Here is a 14664-nt window from a genome sequence, read left to right on the forward strand (position 1 = left end):
CCTGAGGTCACCAAAACGGACACCCTCCATCCCTTGACTGCGCCTAGAAATTCTATCCATAAAAATTATGAATAGAATCGGTGACAAAGGGCATCCCTGACGGAGTCCAACTCTCACTGGGAACGAGTCTGACTTACTGCCGGCCATGCGAACCAAACTCCTGCTTTGTTTGTACAGGGCCTGAATGGCTCGTAGTAAAGAGCCATGTACCCTGTACTCCCGAAGCACCTCCCACAGAATACCCCGGGGAACACAGTCGAATGCCTTCTCCAGATCCACAAAGCACATGTGGACTGGTTGGGCAAACTCCCATGAACCCTCCAGAATCCTGGAGAGGGTGAAGAGTTGGTCCAGTGTTCCACGACCAGGGCGGAACCCGCACTGTTCCTCCTGGATCCGAGGTTCGACTATAAGCCGGACTCTCTTCTCCAGTACCCCTGCATAGACCTTGCCAGGGAGGCTGAGGAGTGTGATTCCCCTGTAGTTGGAACACACCCTCCGGTCCCCTTTTTTAAAAAGAGGCACCACCACCCCAGTCTGCCAATCCAGTGGCACCGCCCCCGATGTCCACGCAATGTTGAAAAGGCGTGTCAGCCAAGACAGCCCCACAACATCCAGAGCCTTGAGGAACTCAGGGCGGATCTCATCCACCCCTGGAGCCTTGCCACCAAGGAGCTTCTTAACTACCTTAGCTACTTCGGCCTCAGGACAAGGACAAGCCTATTCCCATGTCCCCAGCCTCAGCCTCCTCACTGGAGAACGTGTCGGTGGGATTGAGAAGGTCCTCAAAGTATTCCTTCCACCGCCCAATGACGTCTTCAGTCGAAGTCAGCAGCACACCATCTCCACTATATACAGTGCTAGTGGCACACTGCTTTCCCCTTCTGAGTCGCCTGACGGTTTGCCAGAATCTTTTCGGAGCCAACTTAAAGTCACTTTCCAAGGCCTCACCAAACTCCTCCCATACACGGGTTTTTGCCCTGAAGCCGCAGATCGCTTGGCCTGTCAATACCTGCCAGCTGCCTCTGGTGTCCCACAGGCCAACCATGCCCGGTAGGACTCCTTCTTCAGCTTGATGGCATCTCTCACCTGGGGTGTCCACCACCGGGTTCGAGGATTACCGCCCCGACAGGCACCAACTACCTTACGGCCACAGCTACAGTCAGCCGCTTCAGCAATGGAGGAACGGAACATGGCCCATTCTGAGTCAATGTCCCCCACCTCCCCCGATATCTGGTCAAAGTTCTGACGGAGGTGTGAGTTGAAGATCAATCTGACAGGTTCTTCTGCTAGACGTTCCCAGCAAACCCTCACTATACGTTTGGGCTTGCCTGGTCTGACCGGCATCTTCCCCCACCACCTGATCCAACTCACCACCAGGTGGTGATCAGTTGACAGCTCAGCTCCTCTCTTTACCCGAGTGTCCAAAACACATGGCCGCAAGTCCGATGACACGACTACAAAGTCAATCATTGAACTGCGGCCTAGGGTGTCCTGGTGCCATGTGCACTTATGGACATCCTTGTGTTCAAACATGGTGTTTGTGATGGACAAACTGGTTTGCGCAGAAGTCCAAAAACTGAACACCACTCGGGTTCAGATCAGAGAGGCCATTCCTCCCAATCACACCCCTCCAGGTCTCACTGTCATTGCCCACATGAGCGTTGAAGTCCCCCAGTAGGACAATAGAGTCTCCAGGAGGAGCACTTTCAAGCACCCTTCCCAAGGACTCTAGGAAGGCTGGGTACTCTGAACTGCTGTTCGGTGCCTAAGCACAGACAACAGTCAAGACCCGCTCCCCAACCCGAAGGCGTAGGGAAGCTACCCTCTCGTCCACCGGAGAAAACCCCAACATACAGGCACCGAGTCGAGGGGCTATGAGAAAGCCCACACCTGCCCGCCGCCTCTCACCATGGGCAACTCCAGAAAAGAATAAAGTCCAGCCCTCTCAAGGAGATTGGACCCAGAGCCCAAGCTGTGTGTTGAGGTGAGCCCGACTATATCTAGCCGGTATCTCTCAACCTCGCGCACCAACTCAGGCTCCTTCCCCGCCAGTGAGGTAACGTTCCAAGTTCCAAAAGCCAGTTTCAGCAACCGAGGATCAGAACGCCAAGGCCCACGCCTTCGGACACTGCCCGATCCACAACGCACCGAACCCCTACTACTGCCCCTCCCATTGGTGGTGGGTCGATGGGAGGGGTAAACTGTATTGTTTACAATAATTAGGGAACCGTATTGTATAGTGTTACCAAATAGTATTTTTCCCACTGTGACAATTATTTCATTACAGCTCAGATTTTTACTGTAATATTGTTGTGCTTACATTTAAAATATTACATATGTGAATATTGTAAGCTTTATTGAGTTTTTATAGCTTGCACCTGTGTACTAAAAAAACTGTGGTCCTGGTTACATAACATGCTACAAACTACATTTGCCTAAACTTTATAAAATCAAACTCAACAAATAACACTCCAATCACATTGGACAAGCAATTAACTCTCAGATCAATCTAGAAGAGTCATCACGAAGCAGAAAGAGAGTTATAGCAACATGACATCTGTTTTATAAAGTGAACACCTGTGCATTTTCTCTCTCAGTGTAAACTGACATACTGGATAACACATTTATGTCTGTACTTGTACTGCAAAGCACTTGGAGAGAGTCTTATAAACAAAATGAAATAAGAAATAGGTGAGACCCATTGGACAATGGAAAATACATTGGAAAAAAGAGTCTTTTGTCTTGCATTGATTATGACGACAGTTTCCACAAATTCCTTCCAGATCTTTTATTGATGTGACCGGTGATCTTTTCTGCATTGTCAGTGCGCCGCTACATTTCTTTTGATTTGACAGCCCCTGCTGAACATCCAGCTTTTGAACTCTTTATTAAATGTTACAGTGAGAATACTGGGAAATGAAATCTTAGTTGAGACATGAAATCTATGCTGAATGTTGAGTTGAAAATGTCATCTGTCTCCTTCATTTTCAGGGTGTCCGAATGTCATTTTAACCACTAAATTCCTCATCATGAATTAATAACTGGTAGACACTTAGTTTCAACAAAGTTCTATTACAAATTTCTGGGAAATGATCTTTTCTCCTGGAAATGCATAATTCGAATGCTTGCCAAATTATGTTTTACTGTATTGTCTATGACCTTTCTATTGGGCAGAGGATGGCTGCATTTTAATGTTGACACTTGCGCCAAATGAATTGACAGTGAAATATCATGAATCATTACAATTATTATAATCACAATTATTACATAATTATTACATAAATCACATTACATCTCAAGGCTTATTATTCAGGTACTACATGGACATTGAAAACAAGCATTGTAGTTATTCATTGGTTATAGAAGCATGTGATAGAAATCTGGCCATTTATGACAGTTAAAGCTATCAAATTCACCATGAAAGTCATTTCATAGCATTCCACAATTCCACATTTGATGCAATATCTGTGGAGATTAAACAAATGTGTTCAACGTTGTTCAGCATATTTATACACATACATAAGAGTATTACGTCTGTTTTTTAAATTTCTTTTACCTAAAAAGCATGTCAAGATGTTTAACTGGTGTAACAGCACATGAACGCAGTCATGCAGGAACACTCATACATAATAAATGAAGACGTAAATAAATAAATATAACTTTGCGCCTGCTAACTTCAAAATTAGGCAGCTAAGCTTTGATCCATGATCGAAATTTGATTGTTTTGGGTTTAATGCATCTAATCTACTTTTCACCCTCAACATAACCAGAATCAAGCACTTTTTGATAAACAAGGTAGATGAATATTGATCAGAATCTTCTACATTTTGCTGTGGAAAAATACTGAGGACTTTTTAACACTGGAGTGATGTGCAGAGATGTGCCAGCAAATATTTTACTGACAGTAAAATACAGGGGGTCATTTATAGACATTTGGTAGTCACCTTTCTCAGACACCTGTCACTGCGAGCTGTATGACTATGACTCTATCTATCTATCTATCTATCTATCTATCTATCTATCTATCTATCTATCTATCTATCTATCTATCTTAGAATTACCTCGGTTAGGCTCTGAGTCTATGACTTTGGTTTACATTTCCAGGGCCATGTTTTAGGACCCACAGGCCTACAGTTATCTTAAGAGCCTGGTTGTTTGTCCGGGTCACTGTTTACTCATTGACCTTTGGTGTAATTACTTCATTTAGAGTTGATCAAATGAGACATGGCATCTTTGCTTTCCATGCCAGGTTGGAGAGATGACATCTAAATGTTAATAAGTGTGCACTAAGACCATGCAAATGGGCCATTAGCATCTCCCCTGTTGGCCTCGGCCAGCAACGTATCATCACTCGTCATCCTGTCCATGACTGAGTTCTGTTAAGCATTAGGAATCCGTACTGACTTCTTGGTTTAATACCAGTCCTCACTTTCCTTTCTTTAATAGTAGAGATAATTTTGTTGTGATTGTTGATTCTCTTGCTAATTAGCTGCAAAGTGCACGAGACACCCTCAGAGAAAAAAAAATGACACATGAGATAGTTAGACTGATGGGATGTGAAGCACATCAATAGTCTCCAATTACCATAAGGGGCTATTATCAATGGAATGATGGCAAAAATGGATTTGTTTACCACAGTGTACAAAGAGAAGCTTGACTCTTTGCTCACAGTTGAGGCATTTCTCAAAATATGAGCAAGTAGGAGGCATAGAGAAATCCATCACACACAGAGTGGATGAGAGTAATGAGTGTGTACATCTGTTAGAATGCCACTAGTTTGTCAAGAGGGTCTAATTACACTGCGATACAAAAAGTATTCTGCTCTCAGGAGAGAAGAGAATAATCTATAAAAATGCTTCAATGTCGATAACAGCGTTGCCTCAGTTTTCTTAGAATAACAAACTGGGATGTTTTCAATGGTCTTTTATTATTTCACAGGCAATCAAAATCTTATTTTGCCTCAATCTGTACAGATTAAACAAAATTTGGCTTTGACCTGCTGTAGTAATTACCGCATTATAGCTTTATGCAGCACATTTAGTCTCTTTATTCAGTGAAAGAAATGTCTTGTTCTGCCAATTATTACATGTTGAGAGGTGCTTATTAAAAGCAAAACATTAATAAAATTCATTTCAGATGAGTGCTGTTTTGTTTCTAATTATGTGAAGAGCACTCAGAGGACTAGTGATAATAAGCAGCAGCACTTAAGTCTCAGTCTGAGGAGATTTTTAGGCACCTACATGCACTCAAAAAAGACAAATGCATGTAACGCAAATAAATGCATGTGCACATACACCCACACATAGTATCTGCTTGCAGGAGCAGCACAGGCTACTGTCTGTTTAACCTCCATCCCTGTTTTTCTGCTCATTTGTGGCCAGAATTCTCTAAGACATGTCTTTATTCTTCATTCAACACTGACACAAAACTGCAGTAAAAGGTGAGGTTGTGCATTAGGTTTCTGACCATCTGCTTGATGTGGAGTGTTTTTCACCTTTTCTTCTGAACATTTAAAATATCTGATCTTGGATCGTCTATTGTCTGCTAATAATTTTAATTGAAGTCTTAATGCTCTTCTGAGCTGCACGAACTTCCAATGAAATGAGCAAAATGAAACATTTCTGTGTTATTAATGGTTAGCTTTTGTCAAATTAATGGATAGGCTAAATCATATTATGAGGGTTGATGGATATAATTTTTTTCCGCAAAGAACTTGCACAAAATTACCCTTAACTCTAGAGGTGGCAAATAGGAAAATAGGATTTTTGGGAGCAGTACTATAAATTAGTGGTTTCAAACTCACATTACGAGTTGAAAAAAGGAGTGAAAAAAGATACATAATATGCAGTCATTTAAGCACATCATAGTCCATTTGTATTAGCAATTGTTCTCTCACCACATGCCACAAGGTATTTACAGTACTACCACTACGACTACTACCAATAATAATAATATTACTAGTATTACTGCTATTATTACTAACTGGGACACACCTCTTATCATTGAATTCAGGTGTTTCATTCAGTCTCATTGCCACAGGTATATGAAATCAAGTACCGAACTTGAGAAACATTTGTGAAATAATGGGTCATTCTAAAGAGTTCACCGAATTTGAGCATTGTACTGATGCCATCTTTACAACAAGTCAGTTTGTGAAATTATCACTGAGTGATATTATAGAAAAGTAGAAGTGTTTAGACACGACTTTTCAGACTGCATGAAGTTACAGAGCAGGGTCACTGAGTGCTGAGACACATCGTGAAGATGCCAAAGCTCTGCTGCCTCAATAACAAAAATAATTCCAAACCTCTTCTGGCATTAACATCAGCACAAAAACTGTGTGCCAGGAGCTTCATGGCATGAGTTTCCATGGCCGAACATGTGCATGCAGGCCATACATCACCAAGCGTAATGTCTAGCGATGGATGGAGTGATGTAAAACATGCTGCCACTAGACTCTAAAGCAGTAGAAACACATTCTGTTGAGTGACGAATCACACTTCTCTATCTGGCAATGTGATGGATGAGTCTGGGTTTGGCGATTGCCAGGAGAACATTACTTGCCTGACTGTATTGTGCCAACTGTAAAGTTGGAAGAGGAATAATGCTGTGGAGTTGTTTTTCAGGGGTTGGTCTACGCCCCTTAATTCCAGGGTCGGGGAATTTTAATGCTTCGGGCAGACCAAGAAATTTTGGACAATTCTATGCTCCAGAAACTGTTCGGGACGCAGACACAGTCTCAATCTTTAAGACTAGGCTGAAAACTCACTTGTTCAGTTTAGCTTTTGGTAGCTAATGTTCCCCCTCAGATAAAGGCAGCAGATCCAGGGGTCCATGGACACAGGGAATTATAGTAAACTGAGACGCTGGTGCTGTCGTCCCGCTGCTCGCACGCGGTCACTCAGGTTTGTGGACGGTGGAGCGGAGGGATGCCGAACTGTTTCAGAGTGCTGCCGTGTCTGTGTGCCATTCTGGTTCTCTCCTTTAAGTTAAGCTGTCATAGTCAGATCTGCCGGAGTCGTTAGCCACACTCTGTAAATGTTTACATTCCCTGTTTGTGTACAAACAGATAGAATAATACTAATTCCATTTACCTGCTTTCTTTCCGAGTATACAATCACCCATATGTCCGGCTGGACACTGAAGGACGACTGACTGCCGAGCCCTCCTGCTACCCACTTCAGACCAGCTGCCCACGCCCCAGCTACCACCACCTACCTTGGATGAGCTGCCCACCCTACGCTGATGTTCTCATAGACTCCTAGTTATTCCTAATACCAATATTACTACTGTTAATATTAGTAGTATAATCACTTGTAGGTAGTTTGACCAGAGGAGGATGGGTCCCCCCTGGTGAGCCTGGTTCCTCCCAAGGTTTCTTCCTCAGTTCTGAGGGAGTTTTTCCTTGCCACTGTTGCCCCTGGTTTGCCCACCGGGGGGTTTCTGTACATTCTTACAGTTCTGTTGAAACTTTGTCTTTTCCTAAATTCTGTAAAGCTGCTTTGTGACAACATCCGTTGTAAAAAGCGCTATACAAATAAATTTGATTTGATTTGATATGCTTCCAACTTCATTGGAACAGTTTGCGAAAGACCTTTTCTGTTCCAGCATGACTGTGCCCCAGTGCACAAAGCAGTAGTCCACAATGACCTGACTGGCCCACACAGAGCCCTGACCACAACCCCATTGAGCACCTTTGGGATGAACTAGAACAGAGATTGTGAACATCAGTGTCTGACCTTACAAATGTTCTTCTAGGTGAATAGGTAAAAAATTCAGACACACTCCATAATCTTGTAGAAAGCTTCCCAGAAGAGTGGAAGCTGTTATAGCTGCAAAGGGACAAGCAACTCCATATTAATGCCTATGGATTTAGAATGGGATGTCATAAAATCTCCTGTAGGTGCAATGAGTTGGTGTCCCAATACTTTTGTCAATATAGTATACCAGTGATCTACTACTACTACTTATTGCAAGTGAAGTGTTAGCAAAAGAAGGGCAATTAATCTGAGTGCCCTGTGTGAAAGCTTATTCCTACCATTATGTCTGAACTAGAATGAATGCAAAAAGGCAGCTCTTTATTTTTGCTTTTAATGATATATGCATCAGCTTAGGCTGCTTTTATATTTTATATGATTAACAACCAGCAGTGAATGGAGAGACAAGCAAATCTACCTGTCAGATATAGATTAAAAAAGAAATAAATTGTAGGCCAGATTTAAGTATAAATTGTAAATCTGTGTTGAGCCATACAGAGCTATCATATTAGCTGGTAGTTTGAGATCCGTTCTAAATTATAAACTAATCACTTTTTGTGCCCTAAATATTTAAACATTTAAATAATTTTATTCTTTAATTGCATGTTTTTCTATATAGGTTATGCAAGTGTACAGAACAGTTTTAAGGTCTTTAGAACCTGAACATAATACACCAATAAAATGTTGTTAATTAAGCTATAAGTCTACACCAAGAACCCATTAGTAATCTTAATTTAAGGAGTGCTCCATTTAGTACACCCTGATTGACCCTGGTTTCTTTCTTTCACATCTCACATCCTATAAGAATGCTTTGAAAACACAGGCTATATCTGCTACCTACAAGAATGCACCTCAGGTAAAATTCCCTTTATTGTCACACAGTGTTAGCCTCACCGTCGCACATTCGCAGTGCACTGTTTAGGCTATGTATGTTTACCCTTTCATGTTTAGTGTTTGTGTCCTCAGTTAAATCTGCCCAGTGCCAGGCCTATGCTGAGGTTTTTTTGGAGTGTGTGTTTATTTAGGACAGGGGAAGTGGTGTTGCTTATTGGTGCGGTAGCAATGTTGATAAGGATAAGGCAGGACAGTTGTTTTTATTGTGCTTTGTCTTTAATTTGCTCACAATAAGGATATAAATTATGCAACTCCTGTGTGGCTCTGACCTTTTTCATCAAAAAGGATCTTGTCTACAATGCTGCATCATTCTGTTCTAGCTTGTTTTATTTCATTGTCTGCCTATGAACTTCTCTGTTTTCTTTTGGGCTTTAACTGAAATCTGTCACATAGCTTTGGGTTTTAACCTCTTTTCATAGTAGCCACAAAATGGAATTTCTGCCTATATTGAGGTTTCTCAGTTGAACTATACATTTCTTTTCTTCAATAACACTGGGATATATTTCAATGGAAATGTGTATGATTTACAAAAACAGCAGCAAACTGAATTTGTTGACTTGATAGGTGAGCAAACAAGACAATAAATATAAAGTGTTTTGTGTGTAAATGCGCTTTTTTTTATTGTAGCAGTTTCATCTCTGTATGACCATCTTTGAGGAGACCTCACCTCTGGGGTGAGGGCTGATGGCATCATTCCAAAGAGAAAATTTTAGGAGACGTTGTGGTGACGTAAATAAAAATAATCCGCAGCCACAACTCACATATTAATTATGTGGCGGTCATGAGTTAAAAAGATCCTAATGCATAACCAAAATTTTGTAAGTGTGGCAATGAGATAATTAAGCCTTGACCATAGCTTAATAAGACATGATTTTGTTCCCATGCCTTACTAAGTTGTGATTATGACTTAATTATCTCATTCTTTCATAACCATTTATTTTTTACTGGTCACTATTGCAGCAGGGCTTCTTAGTTGCTCAACAGTAATTGCTGTGGAATTAGTTACTTCCCTGAGTTCAAAGACTACAAATACAAGCCATGTCCAAATATCGTATTTTATTTATTTATTTATTTAAAAATATGTTGCTTACCATTCTAAAAACGTTGGCAGCATACAGGCTTGATAAGGTGCACTGTGCTTGGACCCCGATGATCACCACTTTCAATGTTTGTAGATGGTTGAACTGTTGAACATCAATTTCAGATGCAAACTAAGTGAAAGCTCATTGTCCTGGCTGCTAAAAATGATACTTTGCATTTCAACCACTGCTAATTATGCAACATGCCCACCTCTTTAAATTGACACTATTCATGCAAATGTCACACATCTATAACCTAAGAAGAGCTTAGCCAGTTTGCATTGAAGTCCCTGTAGTTACTGAATAATAAGCCTTAGTATGTATTAATACTGGGATTAAATAACCTCCATATAGTGTAAAGATTCTGTACTGATTAAAGGCTTTTTTGTAGAGTGTGAAGAAAGGAAAAAACAGTTGGTAAAAGTTTTTAATATCGGGACTCTATAAAATGTGATCATTATCAAATAGTCTGTTAAGTATTGTATTACTTGTGCATTAATAAGTGCTACTTTTAGAATTAATTAAAGAAGTCAGATATATCATCTACCTATAAATGCTTGTAAAGTCACATCTTTATAGTAGCAGCCCAAGAAATGATCATTAATGTTTGATAACATAAATTTCCCATTTAATGATTAACTAATCATTAAGGAAAAGCTCATGCATCAGAAAGTAACACTATCTGCTCCATCATTTAAAACAGGACATAGATAATCCAATACATTAAGATGAATATTTTTAATGTAACTACATATCAAATAATATTCTCATTATTAACAATTTGCAATTAATGATTAGATTTCAACACTTCAAAATAATTATTATTTGTATATCACTAGGTAAAAGGTTATTAATTCAAATAATTGTTATTAGTGCATGCTTAATGATGACATGTAATTAATGGACCATAAAAACAATTTGATTATTAGTTATTACTCTAGCTCTCTTAAAAGGATCCTGACCTCATTTCACTGATAACAGGGAATGTTAAGAGGGCCACGAAGCGAGAGCTCAGCATCGCTGTTTCCGCATATGACATGACAGTAGCATCTCTAAGCACATGCATCGTATCAGGTACAGAAGAAAAAACAGCTCCAAGCAACAGAGCCTGCAGTCAAGTGTAGCTTATAGACCCCAACATCCTCCAGCTCTCTCCATCTGTGAGTAATCAGGCCTACAGGGACTCACAGACATGTAAACAAGACAATGTTTCCCTAGACCACCAGGATCGGCAGATGCATGTGAGTGTGTGTGTGAGAGAGAGAGAGAGAGAGAGAGAGACAGAGAGAGACAGAGAGTGAGGTAAAGCTCTCCTGCTATGCTTCATCCATAGTGTATGGCTCAACACATTGTATGTCGGCTCCAGTGCAACATGAGGTGACATCTTTGTGAAACAGTCTCAGATTTGTTGATACAGAACAAGACTAAGACGCATTACTCTTATCGCTTTTCAAACTCACTCTCATGATTGATACATTTTAAATCAATCACTTTTTCTCATAGTTGAACCAGTTATTAGAGTTTGCTAAAAGGAAGCGATAAGGCTATGCAAATGTGAAAAAAGACGGAGGGAGTGTGCTGGAAGTTGATAAGAGCTCCAGAAGGACATGGAGGAGCTTAGAGGAAGAAAGTGAGTGCTTAAGAACTAGAGAAACTGGTTGAGAGTGACAGATAGAGTCCAAGAAAAATGGACAGATTTACAGTTGGGATAGGAGATGAGAGAGAGAGAGAGAGAGAGAGAGAGAGAGAGAGAGAGAGAGAAAAATTATGTGATAATTGATGGACAAGAAAGGAATAAGTAAAAAAATGAATGGATTAATGATTGAATTAATTAATTTTCCAGGACTGCTGCAGATAAAGAGTGGAGATTTGCTCAGTCTCTCTGAGGTAATGGGTCTGCGGATCGATGATTAAGGAGTCTTTGATCTCGGCCAATTGATTACTAAACAATGACATTTACTGATCAAATATAAATAACTAGTATTATTACACAGAGCTCTAAACAGGAAGAGCCAAAAGAGACAAAGAATTTTATTATACATTTTAACAGAGCATCTACTGTACTAAAGCACTGTGTTTCACAATATATTAAATGGACCCATATCCTACATTTGGCTTATATTTTCCCCTGAGGTCTACTTTAAACATTTGTATAGTTTGTTTATATATTATATATATATAGATACAATGGGTTGCAAAAGTATTCATACCCCTTGAACTTTTCCATATTTTGTCACATTACAACCACAAACATAAATATATTTCACTGGAATTTAATGTGAAAGACCAACACAAAGTGGTATACAATTGTGAAGTGAAAAGAATATTCATGTGTTAGAATGGCCCAGTCAGAGTCCAGACCTAAACCCAATTGAGAATTTGTGGCAAGATCTCAAAACTGCTGTTCACAAACGCTCTCCATCCAATCTGACTGAGCTTGAGCTGTTTTGCAAGGAGGAATGGGCAAGAATTTCAGTCACTAGATGTGCAAAGCTGGTGGAGACATACCCTAAAAGACTTGCAGCTGTAATTGCAGCAAAAGGTGGCTCCACAAAGTATTGACTCAGGGGGGCTGAATGCTTTTGCACGTCGCACTTATTAGTTTTTTATTTGTAAAAAATGTTTTGATTCATGTATAATTTTCTTTCCACTTCACAATTGTATACCACTTTGTGTTGGTCTTTCACATTAAATTCCAGTGAAATATATTTATGTTTGTGGTTGTAATGTGACAAAATATGGAAAAGTTCAAGGGGTATGAATACTTTTGCAACCCACTGTATATATATATATATATATATATATATATATATATATATATATATATGTATTGTTACTGTGTCTTTAACCCTTCAATGGGTCCCTATCAAAAAATCTGTGCTGAAACATCACTCATACCTTCAAAGTGTATGGATGGGGATGAAGATGCGGGTATGCGCAAAATATTGTGCAAAAGTTTTAGGCACCTAAAAATTATACTTAAAATCCCCCTCCGACACTTCTACACACACATACACACCAAAACATGCACAGAAAGTAGTGCGCTGTCGCATGCTGGACAGAGTGCAGTGCTGGACTGAATGCCTAACGTGGCTCAGTGCTCATAAAGCCCATCACACAGGCTGAATGGAGAGGCAGCTCTGACCCCAGTGTTTCCAAATCCACTTGATGGATGGTCATTTTCATTGCCTCCTCACGTTTAATGAAGCCTGCAGTTCAGCTCTTAATTGAATACTCTCTACAGTTGCAAGTTATTCATCCTGACTCTCACTGCACTCTCTTCCTGCTTGCGCACACTCTTGCTTGCTCTCTCTCTCTCTCTCTCTCTCTCTCTCTCTCTCTTTCTCTCTCTTGTTTGTAAGACCGGTCACTGATGAGTAATGAATCGAGCGAAGCCTCTTTCAACGCTGCACAAATTTTTACTCACACTATCTAATTCTTTTATGAGCAGGCAAGAGCAGGGCCATTGAGTGGGCAAGGCTGATAAAGGCGTTTAGGGCAAAGACACTTTCCCTTCTCTATTCGTCTGCCTTTCCATCTCATTTCTGTTTCTCTCTGTTTATCCCCACCACTCCATCCCCTCAGAGAGAAACAGCTAGATGAAAGTAGAAAAAGCACTAGATGGAACACCTTTGCTTGTTTCTCTCTTTTTCTAGCAGATTCTGGACCTGCACTGCCAGTCACTGCTTTGCTGACATTCACTATTCATACACCTAACAAACACGCTAGGTAAGAGGACTGTCACTGACATGCTGCTGAACTTATAAAACTTGGATGTGTTGCTAAAACTCCATTGCATTCAACTACGGTTCAAAGGCAGGTGTGGAAAATTCAGTGCAGAAAAGTAAGTAGCTTGACTTTCTTAAAACTTTGATTTTTTTGAGCTTTAAATAAAAAATGAAGACATGGTAAAATGCAGATTAGTGTTCTGTTAGATTACTATTAGTTTTCCACTGCACATGCAGAGAGACAAAGAACTGACCCAAAATTGAAAGCAGTGGAACTTGCGGTGCTAGGTCTACTTAATTTTTCACCTACATGAAAGACCATCATAAAAACCATGATTTCATTGTTTTTTGGTCATTTTATGCCACTCTAAAGGATCTAATTTGGCTAATTAGCTATATTGCTTGTTAGTTCTAGTCAGCATAATTTATGGGCAGATATGAAACAGTGTGCTGCACTGTTCTGCACTCACACAAATAACTACACAGAATCATGCTGCAGTCAAGTAAAGCATATTGTCATACTCATAATTTGCGAGTGAGAAAAAATAAACAAAAAACACTCATAAATATATGTAAATGCATTACTTCCTAACTAGCTTCTTTGCCAACTCTTCACAAAGTCATGATTGTAAAATGAGCAATTGGCACATCAACATACCCTCTTAGCCTGGATAGCAAGCATATATCTGTCTGGTGGCTTGACAAGGTCGGTCGCCCGCTTACTGTTTGCCACTGCTTGTCTACCCTCTGACCACCTGGATTACTGTCCTGCATACAAGCTCTACCTAGTTTTCAAGTTCCTCAAACAGATTTTAAATGCACAGAGCCCTTTATTTTGGAAAATAAACTGAAAGAAAAAAAATGGGCCTGATATAAAATGATGTTGGGATATTTTAATCTAGCAAAGTGTTATTGACACTTTGCTAGATTAAAATTATTTACTAAACTACTTTGCAAAGCCCTGCGACCCTGAGGGAGAAGTGGCTTAGAAAGTGGATGGATGGATGGATGGATGGATGGATGGATGGATGGATGGATGGATGGATGGATAGTTTGCAAAGCATAACTAAAAACAGGAAGAAAGGAAAATAAGTACTCTGACTGTTGTGTATGCTTATACACCAAACAACAGGTCAGAGTATTCGGCATTCTTGGAGCGAGTGGGCGGGGTTCTGGAAAGGGTCCCACCTACAGACTCCATAG

The sequence above is a fragment of the Pygocentrus nattereri genome, chromosome 27 (genome assembly GCF_015220715.1).
Source record: "Pygocentrus nattereri isolate fPygNat1 chromosome 27, fPygNat1.pri, whole genome shotgun sequence".
NCBI lineage: Eukaryota > Metazoa > Chordata > Actinopteri > Characiformes > Serrasalmidae > Pygocentrus > Pygocentrus nattereri.